Raw genomic sequence first — 6,912 nt, forward strand, 5'->3', positions numbered from 1 at the left:
GTTGTAGACCATTTTGTGATTTTCGAAAAAACTTGTTAACATAAAAACACCAAAGTTTACAGAATAGCTTCAAATCGCATTTGGAGACGTTTTAGACAATTTTGTGCATTTCGATGAAACTTGGTTACACAAAAACATCAAAGTGCTTAAAATCACATTATAAACCGTTTTAGACCATTTGAGCATTTCCATAACACTTTTCACACAAAAACATCAAAGGGCACAATATAGCTTAATATCCTATTTAAAAACGTTTTAGACCATTTTGAGCATTTCGACAAAACTTTTTCACACAAAACACCAAAGTGCTTAGAATACCTTCAAATCGCATTTGGAGACGTTTTAGACCATTTTGTGATTTTCGAAAAAACTTAACATAAAAACATCAAAGTTTACAGAATAGCTTCAAATCGCATTTGGAGACGTTTTAGACAATTTTGTGATTTTCGAAAAAACTTGTTAACATAAAAACACCAAAGTGCTTAGAATAGCTTCAAATCGCATTGGGAGACGTTTTAGACCATTTTGTGATTTTCGAAAAAAACTTGTTAACATAAAAACATCAAAGTGTACAGAATAGCTTCAAATCGCATTTGGAGACGTTTTAGACCATTTTGTGATTTTCGAAAAAACTTGTTAACATAAAAACACCAAAGTGCTTAGAATAGCTTCAAATCGCATTTGGAGACGTTTTAAACCATTTTGTGATTTTCGAAAAAACTTGTTAACATAAAAACACCAAAATGTTTAGAATAGCTTCAAATCGCATTTGGAGACGTTTTAGACCATTTTGTGATTTTCGAAAAAACTTGTTAACACAAAAACACCAAAGTGATTAGAATAGCTTCAAATCGCATTTGGAGACGTTTTAGACCATTTTGTGATTTTCGAAAAAACTTGTTAACATAAAAACACCAAAGTGATTAGAATAGCTTCAAATCGCATTTGGAGACGTTTTAGACCATTTTGTGCATTTCTATGAAACTTGGTTACGCAAAAACATCAAAGTGCTTAAAATCACATTATAAACCGTTTTAGACCATTTTGAGCATATCGATAACACTTTTTACACAAAACACCAAAGTGCTTAGAATAGCTTCAAATCGCATTTGGAGACGTTTTAGACCATTTTGTGATTTTCGACAAAACTTTTTCACACAAAACACCAAAGTGCTTAGAATACCTTCAAATCGCATTTGGAGACGTTTTAGACCATTTTGTGATTTTCGAAAAAACTTGTTAACATAAAAACATCAAAGTGTACAGAATAGCTTCAAATCGCATTTGGAGACGTTTTAGACCATTTTGTGATTTTCGAAAAAACTTGTTAACATAAAAACACCAAAGTGCTTAGAATAGCTTCAAATCGCATTAGGAGACGTTTTAGACCATTTTGTGATTTTCGAAAAAACTTGTTAACATAAAAACACCAAAGTGCTTAGAATAGCTTCAAATCGCATTTGGAGACGTTTTAGACCATTTTGTGATTTTCGAAAAAACTTGTTAACATAAAAACACCAAAGTTCTTAAAATAGCTTCAAATCGCATTTGGAGACGTTTTAGACCATTTTGTGATTTTCGAAAAAACTTGTTAACATAAAAACACCAAAGTGTTTAGAAAAGCTTCAAATCGCATTTGGAGACGTTTTAGACCATTTTGGGATTTTCGAAAAAACTTGTTAACATAAAAACACCAAAGTGCTTAGAATAGCTTCAAATCGCATTTGGAGACGTTTTAGACCATTTTGTAATTTTCAAAAAAACTTGTTAACATAAAAACACCAAAGTTCTTAGAATAGCTTCAAATCGCATTTGGAGACGTTTTAGACCATTTTGTGCATTTCGATGAAACTTGGTTACACAAAAACATCAAAGTGCTTAAAATCACATTATAAACCGTTTTAGACCATTTGAGCATTTCGATAACACTTTTCACACAAAAACATCAAAGGGCACAATATAGCTTAATATCCTATTTAAAAACGTTTTAGACCATTTTGAGCATTTCGACAAAACTTTTTCACACAAAACACCAAAGTGCTTAGAATACCTTCAAATCGCATTTGGAGACGTTTTAGACAATTTTGTGATTTTCGAAAAAACTTGTTAACATAAAAACATCAAAGTTTACAGAATAGCTTCAAATCGCATTTGGAGACGTTTTAGACAATTTTGTGATTTTCGAAAAAACTTGTTAACATAAAAACACCAAAGTGCTTAGAATAGCTTCAAATCGCATTGGGAGACGTTTTAGACCATTTTGTGATTTTCGAAAAAACTTGTTAACATAAAAACATCAAAGTGTACAGAATAGCTTCAAATCGCATTTGGAGACGTTTTAGACCATTTTGTGATTTTCGAAAAAACTTGTTAACATAAAAACACCAAAGTGCTTAGAATAGCTTCAAATCGCATTTGGAGACGTTTTAAACCATTTTGTGATTTTCGAAAAAACTTGTTAACATAAAAACACCAAAATGTTTAGAATAGCTTCAAATCGCATTTGGAGACGTTTTAGACCATTTTGTGATTTTCGAAAAAACTTGTTAACACAAAAACACCAAAGTGATTAGAATAGCTTCAAATCGCATTTGGAGACGTTTTAGACCATTTTGTGATTTTCGAAAAAACTTGTTAACATAAAAACACCAAAGTGATTAGAATAGCTTCAAATCGCATTTGGAGACGTTTTAGACCATTTTGTGCATTTCGATGAAACTTGGTTACGCAAAAACATCAAAGTGCTTAAAATCACATTATAAACCGTTTTAGACCATTTTGAGCATATCGATAACACTTTTTACACAAAACACCAAAGTGCTTAGAATAGCTTCAAATCGCATTTGGAGACGTTTTAGACCATTTTGTGATTTTCGACAAAACTTTTTCACACAAAACACCAAAGTGCTTAGAATACCTTCAAATCGCATTTGGAGACGTTTTAGACCATTTTGTGATTTTCGAAAAAACTTGTTAACATAAAAACATCAAAGTGTACAGAATAGCTTCAAATCGCATTTGGAGACGTTTTAGACCATTTTGTGATTTTCGAAAAAACTTGTTAACATAAAAACACCAAAGTGCTTAGAATAGCTTCAAATCGCATTAGGAGACGTTTTAGACCATTTTGTGATTTTCGAAAAAACTTGTTAACATAAAAACACCAAAGTGCTTAGAATAGCTTCAAATCGCATTTGGAGACGTTTTAGACCATTTTGTGATTTTCGAAAAAACTTGTTAACATAAAAACACCAAAATGTTTAGAATAGCTTCAAATCGCATTTGGAGACGTTTTAGACCATTTTGTGATTTTCGAAAAAACTTGTTAACACAAAAACACCAAAGTGATTAGAATAGCTTCAAATCGCATTTGGAGACGTTTTAGACCATTTTGTGCATTTCGATGAAACTTGGTTACGCAAAAACATCAAAGTGCTTAAAATCACATTATAAACCGTTTTAGACCATTTTGAGCATATCGATAACACTTTTCACACAAAAACATCAAAGAGCACAATATAGCTTAATATCGTATTTAAAAACGTTTTAGACCATTTTGAGCATTTCGACAAAACTTTTTCACACAAAACACCAAAGTGCTTAGAATAGCTTCAAATCGCATTTGGAGACGTTTTAGACCATTTTGTGATTTTCGAAAAAACTTGTTAACATAAAAACATCAAAGGGCTAAGAATAGCTTCAAATCGCATTTGGAGACATTTTAGACCAATTAGTGATTTTCGAAAAAACTTGGTTACACAAAAACATCAAAGTGGTTAAAATCACATTATAAACCGTTTTAGACCATTTTGAGCATTTCGATAACACTTTTTACACAAAAACATCAAAGTGCTTAGAATAGCTTCAAATCGCATTTGGAGACGTTTTAGACCATTTTGTGATTTTTGAAAAAAACTTTTTAACATATAAACACCAAACTGCTAAGAATAGCTTCAAATCGCATATGGAGACAATTTAGACCATTTTGTGATTTTCGAAAAAACTTGTTAACATAAAAACACCAAAGTGCTTAGAATACCTTCAAATCGCATTTGGAGACGTTTTAGACCATTTTGTGATTTTCCAAAAGACTTGTTAACATAAAAACATCAAAGTGTACAGAATAGCTTCAAATCGCATTTGGAGACGTTTTAGACCATTTTGTGATTTTCGAAAAAACTTGTTAACATAAAAACACCAAAGTGCTTAGAATAGCTTCAAATCGCATTAGGAGACGTTTTAGACCATTTTGTGATTTTCGAAAAAACTTGTTAACATAAAAACACCAAAGTGCTTAGAATAGCTTCAAATCGCATTTGGAGACGTTTTAGACCATTTTGTGATTTTCGAAAAAACTTGTTAACATAAAAACACCAAAATGTTTAGAATAGCTTCAAATCACATTTGGAGACGTTTTAGACCATTTTGTGATTTTCGAAAAAACTTGTTAACACAAAAACACCAAAGTGATTAGAATAGCTTCAAATCGCATTTGGAGACGTTTTAGACCAATTTGTGCATTTCGATGAAACTTGGTTACGCAAAAACATCAAAGTGCTTAAAATCACATTATAAACCGTTTTAGACCATTTTGAGCATATCGATAACACTTTTCACACAAAAACATCAAAGAGCACAATATAGCTTAATATCTTATTTAAAAACGTTTTAGACCATTTTGAGCATTTCGACAAAACTTTTTCACACAAAACACCAAAGTGCTTAGAATAGCTTCAAATCGCATTTGGAGACGTTTTAGACCATTTTGTGATTTTTGAAAAAAACTTTTTAACATATAAACACCAAACTGCTAAGAATAGCTTCAAATCGCATATGGAGACAATTTAGACCATTTTGTGATTTTCGAAAAAACTTGTTAACATAAAAACACCAAAGTGCTTAGAATACCTTCAAATCGCATTTGGAGACGTTTTAGACCATTTTGTGATTTTCCAAAAGACTTGTTAACATAAAAACATCAAAGTGTACAGAATAGCTTCAAATCGCATTTGGAGACGTTTTAGACCATTTTGTGATTTTCGAAAAAACTTGTTAACATAAAAACACCAAAGTGCTTAGAATAGCTTCAAATCGCATTAGGAGACGTTTTAGACCATTTTGTGATTTTCGAAAAAACTTGTTAACATAAAAACACCAAAGTGCTTAGAATAGCTTCAAATCGCATTTGGAGACGTTTTAGACCATTTTGTGATTTTCGAAAAAACTTGTTAACATAAAAACACCAAAATGTTTAGAATAGCTTCAAATCACATTTGGAGACGTTTTAGACCATTTTGTGATTTTCGAAAAAACTTGTTAACACAAAAACACCAAAGTGATTAGAATAGCTTCAAATCGCATTTGGAGACGTTTTAGACCAATTTGTGCATTTCGATGAAACTTGGTTACGCAAAAACATCAAAGTGCTTAAAATCACATTATAAACCGTTTTAGACCATTTTGAGCATATCGATAACACTTTTCACACAAAAACATCAAAGAGCACAATATAGCTTAATATCTTATTTAAAAACGTTTTAGACCATTTTGAGCATTTCGACAAAACTTTTTCACACAAAACACCAAAGTTCTTAGAATAGCTTCAAATCGCATTTGGAGACGTTTTAGACCATTTTGTGATTTTCGAAAAAACTTGTTAACATAAAAACATCAAAGTGCTAAGAATAGCTTCAAATCGCATTTGGAGACATTTTAGACCAATTAGTGATTTTCGAAAAAACTTGGTTACACAAAAACATCAAAGTGGTTAAAATCACATTATAAACCGTTTTAGACCATTTTGAGCATTTCGATAACACTTTTCACACAAAAACATCAAAGTGCTTAGAATAGCTTCAAATCGCATTTGGAGACGTTTTAGACCATTTTGTGATTTTCGAAAAAAACTTTTTAACATAAAAACACCAAACTGCTAAGAATAGCTTCAAATCGCATATGGAGACAATTTAGACCATTTGTGATTTTCGAAAAAACTTGTTAACATAAAAACACCAAAGTATTAGAATAGCTTCAAATCGCATATGGAGACAATTTAGACCATTTTGTGATTTTCGAAAAAACTTGTTAACATAAAAACACCAAAGTGCTTAGAATACCTTCAAATCGCATTTGGAGACGTTTAAGACCATTTTGTGATTTTCGAAAAAACTTGTTAACATAAAAACACCAAAGTGCTTAGAATAGCTTCAAATCGCATTTGGAGACGTTTTAGACCAATTTGTGATTTTCGAAAAAACTTGGTTACACAAAAACATCAAAGTGGTTAAAAGCACATTATAAACCGTTTTAGACCATTTTGAGCATTTCGATAACACATTTCACACAAAAACATCAAAGAGCACAAAATAGCTTAATATCGTATTTAAAAACGTTTTAAACCATTTTGAGCATTTCGACAAAACTTTTTCACACAAAACACCAAAGTGCTTAGAATAGCTTCAAATCGCATTTGGAGACGTTTTAGACCATTTTGTGATTTTTGAAAAAAACTTTTTAACATATAAACACCAAACTGCTAAGAATAGCTTCAAATCGCATATGGAGACAATTTAGACCATTTTGTGATTTTCGAAAAAACTTGTTAACATAAAAACACCAAAGTGCTTAGAATACCTTCAAATCGCATTTGGAGACGTTTTAGACCATTTTGTGATTTTCCAAAAGACTTGTTAACATAAAAACATCAAAGTGTACAGAATAGCTTCAAATCGCATTTGGAGACGTTTTAGACCATTTTGTGATTTTCGAAAAAACTTGTTAACATAAAAACACCAAAGTGCTTAGAATAGCTTCAAATCGCATTAGGAGACGTTTTAGACCATTTTGTGATTTTCGAAAAAACTTGTTAACATAAAAACACCAAAGTGCTTAGAATAGCTTCAAATCGCATTT

Source organism: Antedon mediterranea, chromosome 2 (genome assembly GCF_964355755.1).
Source record: "Antedon mediterranea chromosome 2, ecAntMedi1.1, whole genome shotgun sequence".
NCBI lineage: Eukaryota > Metazoa > Echinodermata > Crinoidea > Comatulida > Antedonidae > Antedon > Antedon mediterranea.